This window comes from Pongo pygmaeus, chromosome 3 (assembly GCF_028885625.2).
Source record: "Pongo pygmaeus isolate AG05252 chromosome 3, NHGRI_mPonPyg2-v2.0_pri, whole genome shotgun sequence".
NCBI classification, from domain to species: Eukaryota; Metazoa; Chordata; class Mammalia; order Primates; family Hominidae; genus Pongo; species Pongo pygmaeus.
The window spans coordinates 52332196-52354175 of NC_072376.2; the positions used below are offsets into that span (position 1 = coordinate 52332196).

The window sequence follows — 21980 nt, forward strand, 5'->3', positions numbered from 1 at the left end:
TTAATTATTACCTTCTCTCTTTTTCCTATGTTCTTAATTTCTGAGCACCTTATTGATATTGGATCAGTTTTTATGTAATGTTTTCCAATATTGTTTCCTTTTTGTTCAATCTTTAGAACAACATATTTGATGCAAGATATAAAGATACAAAATATTTTAATGTTCCCTCTGTGTGGGTGAATCTCACACAATGGCCTTACCTATTCTGGAACTGGTGTCATAGACAAATATGACAAGGAATTGGGGTGCTACTTTTGATGTTCCAGACATCTCATTGCCTTGTCTGAACTTTTTAATTTCTTATTCAAATATTTAGTAAACATTGATATTAGGTAAGGTTTGACAATCTCAGTCTGTGTGTTAGCTTAACTAATTTCCAGCATTCTGAGAGTTAAGCATAGTAAGACAGAATTCTTTTTTATTCTGTTGGCTTCTGCTTAATTCAACCTTTTGTTTCAATATGACTCATTTTTATTACATACATTGTGCCTGATATACTGTTATTTGGAATCTCTTAGGTTTAATTTTTTTTTTCTCCAGAAAGTAAGCTTCATCTCTTTTTCTTAGAAGAGGGTAAGTGCCTGGATACTTGGATGAGTGAGGGAGGGATGGAGAATTATCTAACTTAGTTTTCTAAATACTTTCAAGTAACTCCTCTATTTCAGCTCTACCATTATCTCACACTTAAAAAGTTACTGGGGTCTCCAATGTCTGAAAGTTTTAAGTTACTTTAGTTCATTTTTCTTGTTAACATCTTTAACTCTAGACATCTTTTTCTTAGTTACTCTCTGACCATCTGCTTCATATTTTGCAAAATTGTATTGTAAACTGTTTTACGTTGCTTCTCTTTTCCCTTTGTGTTTATGCATGTCTCTGCAATATAATCATTTACTATGATGTTAGTAGACTTTTGAGTGGGATTGGACATCATATGCATGTAGAAAATCTTTTTCAAAACAAAATTTACTGGAATATATTTCAAATCTCAGTAATACAGATTATGCAATGTCACTCCCCCAGACATCTATAAAGATTTCTACTGAACAAGTCAACCATCAAAGCAGATTATTCACCATCTGTGGTCATCAATTCCAAAGGAATTTTTGTTTCTGGTAATGGCCAAATAAGCATCTATATGAATATTTTCTACAGATAATAAATATAAACTCTGAACAAATGTAAAAAGAAAAAAAAAAAGACCAGCCAAAGGCACTGGATATGACCCTAAAAGAGCATATTCTGAAGAGTAGTCTACAATAGAAAAGGGAAAATGACACTGACTGAGTCTCTCATTTACTCTAGCTGTTAGACTAAAGGCAGTTCTAAACCATGCCGTGGATAGTGGCCAAAACTGCAATAGAAACTAGAAGAGAGAGTTTGGGACAACCGTAGCTGCTAGGAAGTGAGAATACACACTGCACAGGAAAAGAGCCAGAAAAAGAGAAGGTCACCAACTTGAAATTATAAACTGTGTCCATGTTTCTAGAATAATGACTTTGTGGGTCTGACTCCAAGCAAGTCACCTAAGGATAAAATAACTGAAGCAAGACTTCAGCTGCCACACAAAGATAGATTTTGCAGAGGTGTGATTTCAACCAAGTAAATTACTTTACGGACTAAATAGAAATAAAAGATTCAGAAGACTACAAAACTCATGATCTCCAAAAGATAATATTCATAATTTCCAACATGCATCCTAAATTACTCCAAAACATGAATAAAGAAGAATGTTTTTTATTCTCAAGATAAATGAAAATCAACAGAGACTGACAGCAAAATGACTCAGATGTTGGAATTAGCATAACAAAGATTTTAAAGGAATTATGCTGAGTGATATAAAGGAAAATATGTTTGAAATGAATGAAAAATTAAGAAATCACAGCAAAGAGACAGAAATTATAAAAAAATGACTACATAAAGACAGTAATAAGGTGTCATTTCAATTTATATGGAAATACAAACTTCTAGCATATTCAAAGCAATTCTGAAAAAAAAAGCACAGTTTAAAGCAATTCTAAGAAAGAATAGCATAGTTTAACTATAATAAATGTTTTCAAGAATATTATAAAGCTATAGGAATCAAAATAATATGGCAAACATACAAAGATTGATGAACAAAGCCATAGAATAAAATTTGAAGACCAGAAATTGATTTGCACGTATTGGGGGGGTTATTTAATTTTTTACGAATATATTAAAACAATCCAATGAATGTGCAGGGAAGGAGTAATTCACATGCCTGGGTTGCTCAAACCCTGTATATTTCCCATAAGCCTCTTTCTTCAGAGCGGGCTCTTGGCTGGCTCCTCAAAAATGAGCTCTGAGGCTCTGGAATATTCTGCCTGAGAAGAGTGCTTCTGTACGTCTGACACCTCCGTCCATGTGGTAAAAAAAAGGATCAAACTGTTTACGCTAATGATGTGTTTTATTGTGATCAACTGTTTTTGTAAGCCTGAGACTTTAGATTACAAAGTACAAGTTCAAATGGGTAGTTTTTGTTAACAATGAGATTTATGGTAAGTGTCTGAGGAACTAAAATATCAATAGCTGAGGACAGTTATACAGGTGTTGCATGCCTATGTGACTGACCCCTAATAAAACCTCTGAAGACCAAGGCATGATTGAGCTTCCTGCATGTATTGCCACACATCATTGCTGGGATAATAAAGCACATCCATAGGACTCCACTGGGGGAGGACACCTAGAAGCCTATGCTTCATGTCTTCTAGACTTTATCCCATGTACCTTTACAATTTGCTAATTTTAATGTGTATCTTTTCATTGTAAAACACACTAAACATGGAGATAGTAGCTTTTTCTGAGTCTAGAGAATCTTCAAGGCTGAAAGTGGTCATGAGGAGTCTCTACCTCATAAATAAAACATATTTTTAATGAATGATACTGAAATAACTATATTTATATGGAAAAAAATGAATCTCCACCCATAACTCACAATATACCTAAAAATAATTCAAAATGAACTATTGACTGAAACATAGAAGCTTATACAAAAGATTTTCAGAATAAAATACAGAAGAATGTCTATTTGACATAGAGCTAGGCAAAGATTTCTTATAGGTAGATAAGATACAGGACAAATGATGACATATGGAAAAAGTGATATGTTTGACTTTACCAAAAATAAATCATCAGTGAATCAAAATATTCACAAAATACAACTCCTACGGCAAAACATTATAAAGACAACCTTTTAAAATGGGAAAAATTTTTGAACACACATTTTATACATTAAGATGTATAAGTGGACAATAAACACATAAAAACTGTTCAGCATCACTAAGTAGGTAGGGAATGGTACATTAAAGCAACATTGTGATACCATTACACACCCTCTAGGAATGGCTAAAATTAAAAAGACTGAAAACATCAAATTTTGGAAAGGTTAGGGCCAATCAAAATTTTCATACATTGCTGGTAAAAATGAAAACGTCACAACCACTTTGGAAAACATTTTTAAAATTTTTTACAAAATTTCATATACATCCATTATATGACCCAACCATTCTATTGCTAGACATACACTCAAAATGAAGAAACACATACAGAAAGATTTCTACAAGAATGATTTTAGCAGCTTCACAACAAACCAGGTGTTGGTCAATAGGAAGATGAAAAATCAAAATATAGTATAGCTATAAAATACAATAATATTTAGGATAAAAATAATGAATGTTATAACTAATATCATGACTGAATCTCAAAAATATTTTGCTGAGTTAAACAAGCTTTGCACAAAGTAGTATATTATGTATGATTCCATGTATAGAAAGATCTAGAATAAGGAAAAACAAATTATGATAGAAAAGATGTTGCTTCTGGTGATTGGGGTGGAGCTCTGATGGACTGGGAAGGAGCATGAGGGAGATTTGTGGGTTGATGGTAATGTTATGTACCCTGACAGGGGTTTGGTTTACATAGCTGTATTCATTTGTCAAAACTTATATTAAAGGGTGCAATTAATATTGATGCATTTCATTGTATGTAAATTTTACCCTAAAATAATTTTAGATAAATTGTAAAACCTAGTTAAAGACATATATGTTGATATTTTCATGGTTACCTCCCTTGATGTCTGCAACTTACTTTGAAATGCTTCAAAAGGAAAATAGGATAATGGATGGAAATAGGGAGAGAGAAATGGATCGATGTGTAAATAAAACAAACCTATCTAAATGTTAAAGCTTAATTGTAGATGATGAATGTAGGAGTGTTGAATGTTAAATTCTTTCAACTTTTATGTTGAAAAATTATAATAAAATATTTGAAAAATGTATACATTGGAATATTACAGCAAGTATACTATTTTTACTGTGATTTTGGAACTGAAGTTACTATTACTGATAGTATACTGAAGTATACTGTTTTTACTGTGATTTTGAAACTCAAGATAGTTTCCTGAAGAAAGTTTTTTGACAATTTTACTGTTGAAAATTCCCATTGATCTGTTAGTTATCTTCAAAACGTCTGGAGAAAAGTCAGGAAACATATATAACAGCAAATGGGCAATTTCTACTGTTTTCATTACTTTGGTTTTAGAATTGCCACTACTGCTTGCTTAATACTTAAAATTTGCTGGTCTTAAAGCAACAGTCTATTTTCCAATCTTGGGGAAGATTATGGTCATGTAATATACCAGATGGATCCATTAGTACTGTTAAAAAAAAAAAGACTAGTTGCCGATATGATTGCAAACTTAATAAAGAAAATGAACTAGGAAGAATGAAATAAAAAGTTCTATTAGGTTTATTATAGTCTACAATGTTCTCACTGTCCAGAAACAGTCTACTGGAATTTGGAGATATTTCATGATTACGTCCCTATTCCTTCTGTTTAAATTTTTATAATAGCTCTTTAAAATACATTATTTGTTACCACCTTTTAATCTATCTCTATTTCATGCAAGCAATAAGATAAATGACTAAATAAGCTCAATTTGACAACATTGTAGGCATATTCTCATACTTTATCTTATAGATCATCTTAACACACTCATTGCACTTCGCTGAAATACCATGCCTAGTTCTTAATATCATTTCTAAACTTAATAAGGAACAAGTCAAAACCATAACAGAATAAAACAGTCTTCAATAAATCTTTTCAATGTTTTTGCTTACTTTATAAATAACTGTCTAAAGTATGAACTTTTATTATTTTTTTCACATACTATTATATTTTTACAAGTGCAACTGAGACCCTCCCATATTCCTTCCTATATTCAATTCCTTTCTTATTTCTCCATTTGATAGCATTCATCCTGCAGGTAACATCCTTGTTGCTACAACATTTAAAAAATAACCGATGTAAAGTTTTCAAAACAGAATTATTTGTACACCTCTATTTTATTAGTTTATACCTATTTGTATAATATAATAATAGAGGGACTTTGTGATTGCATGTGGCTGGCATCTCTCTAACTTTATGCAATACGTTTCACTAATGTGTTGGCTGTGAATAAAACCACCCTTATCTCCTAGGATGGGCCCTAATTTGCATAATGCATTCAGAACCATCTAAATACTCTGGTGACTGTAATTGCTGTGATGGTAACATCTTAATGCTTGAAGAGACATTTCAGGTCACAGTATGAGGCATAGTGATAATCAGGTTAAATTTGGTGTTTTTCTGAATGTAGGGCTTGAAGGTGAGGAAGCAAGGAGGCCATATTGTTTAGTGTGCACAGGACAGTGTAGAAAAGAGCAGGCAAATTGCAGCTCAAGACACTTTAAATTCAAGGGTTGGAAGAAAAAAGTTTCTAGGGCATCTGAAGTCTCATGTCTACACGCCAAACTTTCAACAGTTTGGAGTGTAGATGTGAGACTTCAGATGCCCTAGAAATTTTGCTACCAAAAAGGAAGCTATCCTTAGGATTGAGTGAAGATACAACAGAAGGGAGAGGTACACAAATCACAAGAAATATAAACAAAAATATGATCAAACCATGCTTCCAAAGTAAACTTTTTCAAGATATGTTTAATGATATAAAGCAATACATTCCAGTATGGTTACAATTAATTTGAGTTGAGTTTTAAATCTTTCATAGCTGATATTATCCTGACTGAAGCATGTACTTATGACATTGCATGGTTACTTCTTGTATGACTTTCTCTCTATTCAATCAAGAGCTCCTGAGAGGAAAAGCCATTCCTTCATCCCATATCTGGAAAATTTAGCATAGAATCTGACTCATATAATAAATCAGTAAATAGTTACTTAAAAATGAGTGGTAGTCATGGTCATATACATTTTTAAAAATTCAACATCCATTTTTTTTGGTCAAATCAAGACGCACATATGCTTGATTCTCATTATTTGTGGATTCCATGTGTGTGAATTCACCTGCTCACTGTTATTCTTAACCCCCAAGTCCATGCTCACTGAACTTTTGCAGTCATTCTCTCAGATAATGGAAACAGGTGAGTGGCCAGATGTGCTGCTTCCATAAGGGTGGATGCTCTGCCTTCTTGTTTTAACTCTCACACAGTGATGATAAGAGAGTGGTAGGAGGCAGTGCATCCTAATCCAAGAAGCTTCACTCTGGAGTCAGTTGAAAGGCCAGATAGAAATTTGTCATCTGGTAGTTGGGTAGTCTCAGGTAAGTCACCTAACACTTCTGAATTTACTTTTCTCTTTTGTAAGATAAATAAAATAGAAGCTATTAGGATGACCTGGTTTTTGGGATTTAAGATTATAATCTATGTGACATATATGTGTACACATACACATTTCTCCTAGAAACAGTGTTTCAGTGTCTGCTAATTCAGCGTTTGTGGATGACTTTGTAAAACGTTAGTGTTATGAATAATAAAAAATTAACTGTATATGCAAAATCGTACTTAAATAAATGCATGAATATATTTGTTTGGGTTAGGCTATAATAAGATATATTAGAATAAGTCATCTCGACAGAGTTCTTGCAACTTGTGGCTATGTCTGCAATAGCTGAACTTGAAGGTCCCTGTAACAAGGGAAGAGTAAACAGAGAAGGCATACTGGACATTAACTACATTTAAAGTTATGTGAATCACTTTGCTTCAAGCTTTATTGATTATACTCATAATGGCCAAACCTAGTAGAAGAAGGAACTAGGGAATTTAGGAGAGCACATTGATATTTGTTAAACCTACACATTTGCAGCCACAATGTATATACTATTTGATTGCATAAACTACATTTTCCAAAATAAACTATGCAAGTTCTTACATAAAAATTCTCAGGAAATGTTCTAAAATTTAAATGTGTAGTCAGATAATAATAATGTTATGCTCCTATTGGAGTCTGTAAATATTTTAAAAATAAAATTAGAGAATTGGATAGCTCCCATAATCAATGGTAATAGTAGAGATAGTTTTCTATCAATAACTTCCATAGCATTGTTTATAAATATCCCTATGAGTTTCAAAATATTAGTACACATGGTATCCGAAAAGCAAATAAAATAGGAAAAATTTATTTTAAAACATTATATTATCTACATTTTATAATAATATACCTAATATGACTTTCTTTAATCTCCAGATACATTTTCAGTAAAAGCACTTCTAAGTATAAAGCAACAGTTTCAGTTATTAATATACAACAACACTTTTAGTGAATGCAGAAACTCAGAATATTGTGCACTTACTGTTTTTTTTAAGATTAGCAATTTTTTTTTGTAATTTAAAAGTACCTCACCTGAAAAAGCGTCTTGAAGTCAAAGTGAAACATTTGAAAAAAATACAGCTTGAAGGGGAATTAGGATAGAGATCAGACAAAAATGATTAAGAATCTGAAAAGACGTATCTTTTTTTTTAGAATATTAAATTTATTCCTTTCAAAAAAGAAAGTACCAGGCCCAAATGGTTTCACTTGTGAATTCTTCCAAGGATATAATTATGAATGAAATGATGTAAATTCTCCAAATTTTTTTAAGAAACTAGAAAGAACAACAGAAAGAAAACTTCCTAATTTATTCTGTGATTCCAGAATTATCCTAATACCAAAAACAGATCAATACATCACAAGAAAGAAAAACTACAGAGAAATATCTTTCATGAGCATAGAGGTAAAAATCTGCAACAAAATATTAGCAAAATAAATACAACAATGCATACAAAAAAATTAAACACTGTGACCATGTGGAATTTATTCCAGGAATGAAGAGATGGTTCATTATTTGAAAATCTATCAGGATAATCCACAACATTAACAGGCTACAGAAGAAAAATTATGTGAGTATAACAAGTAATGCAGGAAGAAAAAGCATTAAAAAAATACAACACCTTTCATGATTAAGAACTCTCAGGAAAGTAGGGATAGAGGAAAACTTTATCAACATGATAAAGAAAAGCTACAAAAACAAATCAATAAACAAAATCAGCTAACATCATTGATACGGTTTGGCTCTGTATCCTCGCCCAAATCTCACTGTGAATGGTAATAATTCCCACATGTCATGGGAGGGATCCAGTGGGAGGTAATTGAATCATGGGGGCAGGTTTTTCCTATGGTGTTCTCATGATAGTGAATAAGTCTCATGAGATCTGATGGTTTGATAAAGGATAGCTCCTCTGCACATGCCCTCTTGCCTGGCACCATGTAAGACATGCCTTTGCACCTCCTTTGCCTTCTGCAATTATGGTGAGGCTTCCTCAGCCATGTGAAACTGTGAGTCAATTAAACTTCTTTACTTTATAAATTACCCAGTCTTGGATATGTCTTTATTAGCAGCATGAGAACAGACTAATTCAGTCACATTTAATGGCAAGAAACTAGCCTTAATATTAGGAAGAAGGCAAATATGTTCACTCTCACCATGCATATTTAACATAGTACTGGAAGTATGTGCTAGTTGAGTATGACAGGAAAAGGTAATAAAATGTATACAGATTCGGAAGGAAGAAATAAAATTGTCTTTATTCAGCATGATTATCAATATAGAAAGTCCAACAAATCTACAAACACACACATGCACACACACTCTCACACACACACACATGCAAATCTCCTGTAACTAAGTAGCAAGTATAGCATTAAGCAATTGGAAGTTAAGAGAACAGGATATCAGTAAACATGAGTTAGGATGGATAAAAACCAAAAAAAAAAAAAAAACTGTCAATACCAATTGCTGAAAAGAATGCATAGCAACAAGAACCCTCATTCATTGCAGTGAAAATGGCATTGTTAATTTGAAAACTACTTTGCCATTTTCTTAGTAAATTAAACACAGTATTACCATATAATCTGGCAATTATACATCTAGGTTTTTATCTCACTAATTTAAAAACTTACATCCACACACATACAAAAACGTTCACATAAATATGTGTAACAACTTTGTTTATAGTGGTAAAACTGAAAGCAACAAAGGTACCCTTCAATATATGAATGAATAAACAAAACATGGTGCATGCATAAAATTGAATGCTGTTTAGTGATAAGAAATTAGCTATCAAGCCAAGAAAAGACATGAATGAATATTAAGTGTGTATTTCTAAGTGGAAGAAACCAGTCTAAAAAGCTGCATACAGCATTATTCCAGTTACATGATATTACTAAAAGGCAAAACTGTAGTGACGCTAAACATGTTAGTCGTTGCTAGGGATTAAGGAGAAGGAAGGGTTGAATAGCTGAAGTACCAGGGATTTTTTTTAGGGCAGTGACATGATTCTGTATGATACTGCTGTGGTAGATACTTGATACTTGACACTCTGCATTTGTCAAAATCCCTTGAACTTTACAGCACAGAGTGAACCTTAATGTATGAAATTTTAAAAAATTGGGAGGTTAGAAATTCCAGGATGGAATGCAGAATGCTCAAAATAAATCTAACTATATTACAAATGTATGAAATGACCTCACTGAAGGGAGTGGGGAAAAAGCATCCACCTACTTAATTTTGGAAATGAATAGAATCTGTTAGACTAAAGAAAAAATTAAAATGAAACAAAAAACAAAAAATGACTTTACAAAAGCCCTGTATGCTAGTTTATAAAATTGTTGCTCACATTGATACTAGTTAAAAAATACATACCACTATGCATGTATTAACAAATAAGTAAATGGATGGTGGGTAGTAGAAACCAGTTTTCTGACTACTGGAGTTGAAAGTTGTAGATAGGCAAGGTAAGGAGGCTAGAATAAACCATTCAGTAGTGAATTAGTGTTGGAGACGTCAGCAAGAGACCATGTTTATCTTAACATAGTTATGAATTGTTTACATATAAATATTTAGAGATCTGTATATAAACATGGGTTAATATACACCCATATATTTCCTTGTTCTGTCTGCTAAAAGGGCCTACAAGCAATGACACCCAGTAACAATGAGCACAACTAACACCTAGATCTTGGTTTTTAGTGCCATTATTAAATAAAAGGAAATAGGAGTCCCTTGAGAAGTGGCTGCTTTTAGGATTGGGGCAGGAAATGTGCTAGATGAGCCTAGGGAATCTTTTAGTGCCAGAAACTAAGGATGAGCCGATAAATACATCAATAAATAACTACAGAACCCATAATGATGCCAGTGTGTCAGCGAGAGGGTAACCAATTTAAAGAGCTCCCAATGGCTAAAGCTATAATAATTTGGAAACAAAATAAAGTAGTATTTGATTGAAACCTAAACTATAAAATGAATATCCACAAATAATACTGATATAAATAAATAATTGAACAAATAAATAAATTGGGGAGATGAGACAAATCTCCAGTATATAAAAATTCTGAATAAGGTATGTAGACTGCCATCATAAGAGTTCAGTCCTAAAGTGTGGGCTGGACATAGTTATTTCCTTTCAAAGAATACAAGAACACAGTGGAGAAACCTGACAAATACTACCTGAGTCAGATGATCAAGGTCAACATCATAACGGTAAGTCATGTTGACAGTGTGTATCCTTGATATGATGGGATAAAATGGCACTTTACCTTTGTAGATTTTGTTTCAAAAATCCATAACACAATTAATCATGAGAAAACTATCAAATGAATCCCAATTGAGGGGCATGCTACACAATCCATGAGCAGTACTCTTCAAAACTATCAAGGTCATCAAACACAAGAAAGGTCTGCGCAACTGTCACAGTCAAGAGGAGCCTTGTCTTAGAGAAATAATAACTAAATGAGGTATGAAATCCTAAATGGGATCCTTGACAAGAAAAAGGATATCAGGTAAAAATTAAGAAAATGTGAGTAAAGTATAGTTTTTAGCGAATAATAATGTTATCAATATTGGTTCATAAATTGTAACAAATATACCATAATATGAGATGTTAATAATAGGAGAAACTTGATTCTAGGTACATGGGAACTGTTTGTTCTAATTTTGGATATTTTCTGTGAATCTAAAACTATTTCAACCTAAAAAGCTTATTTAAAAAAGACAACAGTGAGAAAATAAGTAGTCAAACTATAGATTGTGATGAATAATAAAATATTGACCTGATAGAATACTTATATTTAGCTTATATAAAAATTACTAAAACTAAACAATAAAAAGACAAAAATTTAAAAATAGGAGAATAGTTATTTTCATTAGTTACTTTTAAATGAATTATTCCAATTGATATTTTTTTTCTGGCTGAATATTTTGGTGGGAATTTCAAAATAGTCACTCTACTCTTTAATTGATACTTTAATATATTAAAAGAAGCTCAACTCTAACCAGAAAGTCTCACAATGGTTTCATCTTGGAATACGAAGTGAATCATTGCTCTGTGAAATGATGTGGTTTTGCTTTATAGATTGTATATTTGTGTGGGTGAAACAGAGGGAGAAAGAGGGTAAGGCCATAACTCATGAGGCTCAGCTAAAAATTTAAATTGCATAGTCTGCCTTCAATGAGAAAGTAAATTGCATAATCTGTAAATACCCAGTATTAAGGCATTTGTCAATGTCTTTTATTGATTAAGCTTTTTCTTAAATCAAAGTGTATATTTCTTAACTACTCAAACTCAGAGACTATATTGTTTATATAAATTTATTCTACTATATTTATTCTTTACTTTGTGAGAACATTTGTATGTTTCACTAATAAGCATTCCCTTTTCTAATGTTACTGGTTTGTGTAATAGGTGGAAATAAGTAGTAAAAATTGAATAGAAATTTCCCCTAAATGAATATATCAGTACAAAATAAAAAAGTAAGATTTGAGGGTTGTGGACAGAGTGCTTTGTTTCAGATATAAATTACTATATTTTAAGTTCACAGTAGGAGCCTCTTCATTTAAAAGTTAAATGGAATGAAGCAGATACTGTAGTTGTTGCTTACTTCAAAATTAGCCATTCAATTAATGAGCGACGTTGGCAAGGGTTAAGGATCAAGGACTCTGCATTATTCATTCATGTATTTATTATGTATTTCATGCCACAGTACATTACCCTGATTCCATGTCTTATAAATAAGAATTGGGAACCTTGTAACACACTGAATACCAATGTATCTTAGCTGCGTAGAAATGTATTACAACCACATGCATTAAAATCATAGCATATTAGATCTAAGACCTTATAGGTCATTTAGTACAATTTTATCATTTTTCAAATGGTATGGGGTAGGCATAAGAGTTGTTTTGCAGAAATGAAAGAAAGGGTAGGTTAAATAGCTTCTCAAAAGTCATATGCATGCTTAGTTTCTGAACTAGAGCAAGAATCCAGGCATCTTTATTTTCAATGTAACACACTCTTCACTTCATTAGGCTAATAATTTGAAAAATGTGACAAATAACATGATATCAACTTTATGTAAAAATGTATGAACTCTAGTAAAAAATAAATAGAATATAAATAACCTGTGTATATATTTTAAACAAATATTTTTTGATACTAGAAATTATATTAAATACAATTTGTTATTTTACATTTTACTGTAGTTGAAAAGAAACTCTGTTTTAAAGTAATGACAATCAGATACTTAACATTTTGCATTTCAAGACTTTTAAGCTCTTTTCTTTTCCATCATTTTGTATCCGTAGTTTAAGTATTTATTTTTCTAAAAATACTTAATTTGGATAGATAGTATCTGATTTAATTTTCTATATTGGATATGTGTAGTCTTACTCTTCCTAAGTGTGGAAAGGTAGGTAATTTAATCCTGGAACTTTTCTATGTAAAATAAATTTTACTGAACTCTAAATATGTGCTAAATATTTTTTAAAAGCATAGAAAATGGTCATAATAATATTTTATTTATGGCTAGCTGATATTATCCCAAAGTGTTTCTGTTCTTCTTCTTAATCTTCTGTTTCTCTTACTAATAGCTTAAATAATCTACAGTTAAGCTGAGGATTCGAAGCAGCTTCATACAGTAGAAAGAAAAATGAATGGGAGGTTAAAAAGCATACATGACATCTAGCATCACCACTGACCTGTTTTATTGAACAAATGATTTGTCTTCAGTTTCCTTAATCCTGTAAAAGAAAAGGGACAAATAACATCTTTGTAATTATTTTATCCACTCCCTAAATATCATAGTTATGATTTTGACTACGAAAAATAGCAAGTCTTACAGTTTATTTCACTGATCTAACATCATATAAAATGAAATTCAAAAATAATGACATTTTAGTTAAAATAGAACAGTATCCATTAAAAATGTTTAAAATGGAGACTGCTGGTATTTAAATAAATATAGACTACAAATCAACTATTTAGGTCACTACAATTTAATTAAAGACTATTGAAAGTACCATTTATGAATTGTTTAGCTCTTGAAAAGGTGTACGAATAGTTCAAGAGGTGAACAATTCATAAATGGTACTTTCAATAGTCTTTAATTAAATTGTAGTGACCTAAATAGTTGACTTGTAATCTATATTTAATTAAGTTCCAGCAAAGTGGTGACAAATTCATATATGGTACTTTTTCATGGTAAATAATACCATTTCCTTGAGTATTTTTAGAATCAGCTTTTCAAAACTCTAGCAGAGTTTCTGAAATAAAATTTGATTTTTGAAAGAAATATGAAAAACAAGTCATTTCTTAACCAAATGATCTAGATTAGGTTAAAATTATGAAAGCTTAAGAAGATTCTAGTTAATTAATAATTATAGATCAGGGAACCAATTGGGTTTGAGAGTTTTAAAAACTATATACCATGTACTTGTTTTTGTATTCCATTTAGCTGTAAAGGATCAATATAGAAGCTTCTATTTCTGGCAGTGCAGCAGATCCTATAACCTGAATCACCTTTGAAATCTATATTTGAGCTCCCAGGAAAATAAGTAAAATTCCTATTAGCCAAAGAAGAAAGAATTGATAATTAAAACAATAAGAACATAAGCTGACTTTATGGTCTTCTTAGGTGATGCTGGTGGCTTCCAGGCTCAGTAACCACAGTCCTTTCACTTCATGCCCAGATATAGAAATAAAGGATGAGACTTGGGCCCCATGAAGTGAGAGGTTATAACTGTTTCCTCCATAAAATGACAAGGACTATAATAGGCTATACTGTCAGTGAAAAGGTAGCAGAAAAATAAAATAAATCCCAGAGAATAAACCTTATATTTACTTTTTAAAAAAGCCTTCAAATGCTATAACTTTAAAATCATGGTACATTAGTGCCTGTTTCATGAAAAGCACTTTCTGAAAATATATTCATTTATTTGCAGATATCTGTCAAAATATACCAGGTCACTCAGTCCCAAATATTATTTGATAAAGGAAAATTGTAAGAGTGTATACAAAGCAGAGTTTGTCTGAAAAAGGAAAGGCTAAATATGAGATTGCAAATCTTTTTGTATATTTATGGCATTTTTCATACAATAATTATACATGCAGAGTAGCCATTTAGAATGTTTTTATAATCAATGGTGGGAGGAATCTCTTTTTACATATGATAAGAATAAGCCATACTTTTGATTGAAAGAATAGCTATTGTACATAATGCATCTGGAGCTTTTCACTTAGAAGTCAGATGTTTCATTCATGAATATCACAGTTAGTGAATGTCAAAAGAAGGCTAAATGATTCTAGATTGGTAAGCCTGCACTAGCGTCCTATTTTGTAGGGCATCTGTAATAGCTCTATAATTACAGGAGAATTATATGTTCCCACAAATTACTTGATAATTATACTTGATATTACCAAGTAATTCAAAGATTAGTTACTACATAACTTGCAATTTTGATATCTCATTGAAACATATTTCTTGCCTTATTTTAAGGGCTTGCTGATACTCTAAATAGTGGACATCCAGAATGCATTTCTAATTATTTTTAGGTTACTTTTCTGCATAATTTTTTGAAAAAGCAAATATCACAAAGGGCAGATAAATAAAGGTATATGAGTCATTTATCTTGATATCTAATTTCTGTTCATCATACATTTCATCATTACATTTTCTTTAATTGAGGTGGCTCTGTGGAAACAACCATAGGATTCTAATAAAAGTGACTTTTAAACCAAAATAGTTAACTGTGTAAGTTAATACAGAGTACACTGATATAATGAAAATATTTATTTTGCACAAGCACTTATAACTATATTTGGATTGAGAGCAAAACTTAAAGGTCAAATGGCAAGTCAGTTAGGTTACACCGGAGACTCAACAACATTTGCATAACATTAATTTGCATATAGAAATCATAAGATTTTAGAACCAATGGAGCTAATAAGAGCGCAACTGTAGAGCAACTGAAATGTGTTTGAGTATTTGCGTGTTTTAACAAAAACTGAGAAAAAAATATGGAATGCTTCCTTGATATCCTATACCAGCTGATTGTCAGTTAACATTTTATGTTGTGATTATGGGATGCATAGATCTTTGCTAGCAAGGAGACAACTCAATGAGGAAGTAAGAGCTGTGGCTGGTACTATGTCTCCCTTTAAACATGTTACAAAGATCATTTAGTTCAAAGAACATGAGGAATTCAAGCAGATTGGCAAATTTCTCATGAAAACTGAAGTATTAGGCTTCTCAAATAAAAATTTGTACCCTCTTAAAAAAATATTAGGAATTTAAAGGTAGTAACAGCTGAGCATTAAATAAAACATGAGGTCTTTCTGAGCATGGAGTCTTTGCAGCTACACAAGTTTGCATGCCTATGTAGCCGGCCCTGGGAGCAGGGTGTAATATATTTACATTTGTGGCCCACATTGGCCATGGCACAACAAGAGGGAATCCAGAATGGATAATGCTTACAATTCCAAGCTAGCAACTTAAAATTTAGAAATAAAAAATATAAAATTCGAATGGTCAACTATGTAGAAAATAATAAAATGATTTCACTGTAAAATGCTGAAACACCTCTAAATTTTCTCCCCCCAAATTCTTTACCATATAAACTTTATTATTATAAATGAAAAGACTGAAAATAAATGACTGAAATATTTATCTTAAGAAGTCAAAGAATAAACCACATATGAAAATACAAGATCTTACCATTACTTTATCGAAGAACTATTTTAACTAATAAGACAAATTAAGAATCATGTGTCTTCACATGGCAAAAGCTATATATACAATAGGTTAGCTATTTTTTCAATCAAAAGTATGGCTAATTATCATCATATGCAAAAAGAGATTTGTCCCACATGGAGTTTAAATACATTCTAAATGGCTACTCTACATGTATAATTATTATATGAAAAGTGTCATAAATATACAAAAAGGTTTGCAATCTCATATTTAGTCTTGCATTTTTCAAATGCTGCAAGGCAAGGGAGCTCCGTGGAGTCTCTTTTATAAGGGCACTAATTCCGTTTTATGAGGGCTCCCGTCACATGACCTAATCACCTCCCAAATGTCCCAATGCCAAATAACATCACATTGGTGATTAAGTTTCAACAGATGAATTTTAAGGAAACACAGCCATTTGGTCTATAGCAGCATGTGAATGAAACTCACAAGATGTAGTAGTGTTTTAGTTATCCACTGGTACTTTACAGATAATTTCCACTCTATTTTCAATTTTTGTGGGTACGTATTAGGTGTACATATTATGGGATAAAGAAAATATTTTAATACAGGCATACAATGTGTAATAGTCACATTAGGGCATTAGGGAAAATGGGGCACCCATCACCTCAAGCACTTGTCTTTTGTGTTACAAACAATCCAGTTAAACTCTTTGGTTATTTTAAAATGTACACTTAAATTATTATTGACTATAGCCACCCTGTTGTGCTGTCATATTGGATCTTATTCATTTTTTCAGTTTTTTTTTTGGTACTCATTAAACCATCCCCACTTTCCTGCCTCCAGGCCTTCACTACCATTACCAGCCTCAGGTAACTATTATTCCACTCTCTATCTCCATGAGTTCAGTTGTTTTAATTTTTAGCTCCCATAAATGAGTGAGAACACATGAAGTTTATCTTTTTCTGCCTGGCATATTCCACTTAACATAATGTCCTCCAGTTCTAACAATGTTGTTACAAACGACAGAATCTCATTCTTTTCACTGTTCATTATAAAATTCAGGAGAGAAATGTATCAAAGAAAGAATTGTCCAGTTTCACGGGAAATTTAGAGAAACTATTTCTACCCTGTGACTTGCCAGATTGGAAAGCAATTTTTTTTCTCCTTTCTAGCTTCTCTAGCTGGCAAAATGTTCTCAAAGTAAGCAATTGCCTCAAGGCAGAGAAGAAATTGAGGATAAAGCTACAAGACTCTGTTAATATAGCAGAAAGATATATGCCATTGCTTTTTAGACCCTGTTTTCTAAACCAAAGAACTTCTGAAAAAAATCGTACAGATCTTGATGTCCAGCAACTTGACTGAAGTCCAGGCAAGGTAGAGAGCAGCATGACTTGAGGTCAGCTGTGTGTTTGGCTTTTGTCTAGTTAAGCGAATCTCAGTAAGATTCATGAAAAATCATCCGAGTTTTGAAGAGTTTTTTGTGTCATCAAGAGCACCACAAGACTGGAATTAAAAATGAAAGATGTTAACATGGAAATAATCTTCAGTGTTCCTAAACTTCTATGGGCAGAAAGCACTCTAAGAATGCTACTCACCTGCAAACATAGGTCACTTCTTAAGGATAAGAAAAAATGACTCAGAGGTGGGGCCAAGTGCTCAGAAAATAGAGCAGAGAATGTTAAGAATGCCAACTCTCGGAGCAAAACTGGTCTTACTTACATGCAATTTATGCTTCTGAATAGATGGAGTTGGTGATATATGCCTGGCAGTCTCTCAGCAATGCTATAGCGCAGTGCTTGCTATGTGTTTATCATTTTTCACTTTTGGAACTACTATGATTACTAGAGCAGCGTGACTGTGACTACTATTTCTATTACTATATAACAACTACTTTCCTTGAAGGTCTTTTTTTTTTTTTTTTTTTTTTTTAGATTTAGAGCTCTAATTCTTTCAATGTCTATGCAAAAATAAAGCAGTTTATTGCTCAGATATTCTAGATAGCTAATTATCACAGTTTTGAAAATGTGGCTCATTTGGTAAGTCTTTGTGATCTTGAGATATCATTCAAATATTAATAAAAATAATTAGTGAATCAATTTTGAAAGAAATTGGGTTATATTGTTTGGGTAAAGTGCGGTTAATGTGCGGCCTAAACACAATTCTCAAAACTGCATTTTAAGTGGAGATTACCTACTTTTCTATAGCCATCCATTCATGACAAATTAAATTGTCATCCTGAGCACTTCAAAATAACCATAAGATCTCTGGTCAAAGTCAAAAGTGTGAAATTAACTTCCCCAGATACTTCTAGATAGTTGAGTTTTGTTTTTGTTTTTTGTTTTTTGTTTTTTTTTTTGCCCCGGGAGTCAAATGTTAACATTTCTATCTTTATGTATGGAAAAATTCTGATGTAGTTACACAGCTATAAATTAGGTAGATTTTCTACAGTTCAAGAGAAAGAAAGTGAACAAAATAAGGAAACTGAAAAAACACTAGTTGCATTATAAAGTTTTAGTCTTGGGGACTATGTTATTAGAAATATTATTTCTAGAGACAGAGAACAGAGCCTTCAAAAATGGGTAATTTCACTGTAGTAGTATCTTAATTTAAATGATATATATTGGTAAGATATATTTTAAACTTAATCCATTCTGCGTGTTATCTAATCTACATAAATTATACAAACTCCTACCTAGAAATACACTATGCCAAACGAAACATTGTCAAAATCCAAAAACGTTGTTTAAACCTAAACTCACTTTGGCACATTAAAATGTAGTGGGCCTTTTAATGAAAAATACATTAAACTTATTATTTTTAGGCCCTGAAATGACACGACATTATATTATAAGTGCTATTTAATAATTTTCTTCTGTTTCACCTATATTTTTGCAATAGGAATTTCAGGAGTTTTAAAAATCTGTGTGCATTTTTGAAACTAAATTTTCTTACAGCAAATCTTAAGGCAAATTTACAGGGAAAAGAAGGTTGTTAAAATAAATTTTCCTTCAGTTTGGAGTAGACCAAATATTCATAATTCAAAAGAGCAAATAGCTACACATTCTGTAATAGCACCTATGACAATTTGCATAGATTTCTAACCTTATGTTAAAGGTTTTTGTTGTAAAACCGATTTTTAAGTAGTTTCACCTGTTTCTCCTCTGTGCTCAAGTAGAAATGATTGAAATTCTTTTCAAAACCCTGAAAAAATGCCTCATAGACATTCAGCTACTGTCAAGGAGAGGGAATATATATAGCTAGGCACCATCATCTAACATCCTTCTAAAGACTTGTCAAATCTGTACGTAACGGAGAGATCATTTCTGCATTATAGGCATGAAAATGGTTGTAATTAACTTCTCAAATCCAACAGCATGGTGAGAGAGATAATTATAAAATAATTCAAACCAATCTCATTTTAATTATTCTGCACAGAGATGGGGAGGGGGCATTTCCAACAGCCTTCTGTTGTGCTATTGAAACCAAAGCAAGCTTGATTAGGACAGATTGTGTCAAGTTTCTCTTCATCCAAATAGTTATATTTACTCTCAAAGTAAAATGCAAGTGGTAACCTTTCTCAACTTACAGAACTATTGCATAAAATTTAGTTTAAAAGTCTTTCAAAGAGAAAGGTGGGTAATGAATTAGGTTGAGGTTATATACCTTGGCGAAGAAAGTTTCTCAGTCAAGTATTCAAATCTGATTTGACAACAGTGGCAACGCATTAAAATGTGTCATTGTTTTTGACAGGTTTAAAGGCCCCTCTTATTTGATTTGTGCCATTATAATCTTCAGTGTGAAGGGAAGGAGAGCACTACAATTTCTATTAACAGAGGAACTATACAAGTGATATTATTATTGTTATTATAAACCTGAATATCTGCATATTTCTGTTCTTTAGGTTTTTAATTTGTATATCCTTGAAAATTAGTAAAAAATTTTTCTGTCTTCTTCCTTCTTTTAAATAGAAGGAATATTGAATTATTTCACTGTTATTGTGTTGAGGTGTTCAAATGATTACAATAATGAATCAAGGACACAGAATGAAGTGAATAGGTATTGAGGAGAAAGCTACTAAAGCCTAATTAATATTATTATATGAGTACTTTTTATGAAATGCCCAGTCCTGATCAACTAAGGGACATTGCTTATGTGCCTTCTGTAAACATCATTTGTTTTTGTATTATGTTGTAAAATAAAACATACACTCAAACATATTAAAACAAGAATTTAAAAACATGCCATGCAGAAGAGACTGGGGATTAAAATAAGCAACATGATCTTTGTTTGCTAACATATAAGAGATGGCAAGTATTTGTGAAATATAAAGCTAAGAAGACATTGTTATGTGCATTATTAAGCAATCTGGTCTTATATCAACTTTTGTTTAGAGAGTATGGGCATGAACATTAATTATTATTTCAGGTAACCATTGTTCCATCAGTAATAAAATATATCTGGGAATCTAATGTTATATAGACCAATAAATAATTGTAATATATTTTATTTATTCTTATTTGATGTTTATATTCAGGTTTAAGTTTTAATTTCCAATCCCATTTTTATATTTTTACTTCATTTGCTGTTTATTCTATTAGTACTAATGAAATAAAATGTACATTAAAAAATAAACTACATGATAGTCTAAAAATGTTTTGAAGAAAATGAGAATCAATTATCTCATGATTGTATAGGTATAAGAAGTATGTGGAATGCTTTAAATGATAAAGCTTGATTAAGTCAAGTTAAGCCACACTGACTTATTTTTCAAGTCTATCCCTATTAAAGACCAGTGTCTATGACTGCTCAGCACGTGTAGCAAACTACAAAAGATTAGCTCTTTGCAAGGTTATTTCAAGTGCTGGTAAGTAAGTGATTATTCTTAGTTATCTTTTCCCACTTTTGATTTTTTGCCTTGCCTTTCAATGAGTACTCTAAATTATTTTACCCCAAAATGTGTTAATAATTGGTTCCAGAAAAATAAACCATAGAAGCAGAATTTGCAATGTTAGTTCTGAAAATGTTGATGGCAGCAAGCGATCAAGTGATCATATCTTTGTATTTTTTTCTAAGATGGGGTTTCACTCTTATTGCCCAGGTTGAAGTGCAATGGCATGATCTTGGTTCACTGCAACCTCTGCCTCCTGGGTTCAACCGATTCTCCTGCTTCAGCCTCCCGAGTAGCTGGGATTACAGGTGCCTGTCACCACGCCCAGCTAATTTTTTGTATTTTTAGTAGAGACAGGGTTTCTTCACGTTGGCCAGGCTGGTCTAGAACTCCTGACCTCAGATGATCCACCAGCCTCGGCCTCCCAAAGTGTTGGGATTACAGGTGTGAGCCACCATGCCTGGCCATGATGATAAGGTCAATGACTAATATTTTGGTCAAAAAATACAGGAACTAAACATTGGGTAGACTCAGATACAGGGAAAAAGGAAATTTACTTCAAATAATATTTTATCAGCAAAAAAAAATCAGCATCTTTTTTTTAACCCCCAAATTGCTACAAATTATCAAGGGGTGATCACTTACATTACTTAGTTCACTTGTTGCCAATCCCATCACAGGCACATCTTTAGAATCTCTAAATAAAATTGATGTTAAGAAAACTATTACCAATATTATA

The 21980-nt window shown here is 32.0% G+C and overlaps 1 long non-coding RNA gene across 2 annotated transcripts in view; it reads left to right on the top strand.

Moving 5' to 3' along the window:
• Positions 1–21980, top strand: part of LOC134739290 (uncharacterized) — a 44941-nt gene that overhangs the window by 11474 nt on the left and 11487 nt on the right. The window contains exon 3 of one of the 2 annotated variants that reach the window (XR_010125911.1): positions 1021–3609. The exons of the other annotated variant lie outside the window; for it this stretch is intronic. This is a non-coding gene — a long non-coding RNA (uncharacterized LOC134739290). Of the gene's footprint in view, positions 1–1020; positions 3610–21980 lie in introns of those variants that run through there. 2 annotated transcript variants of the gene reach the window in all.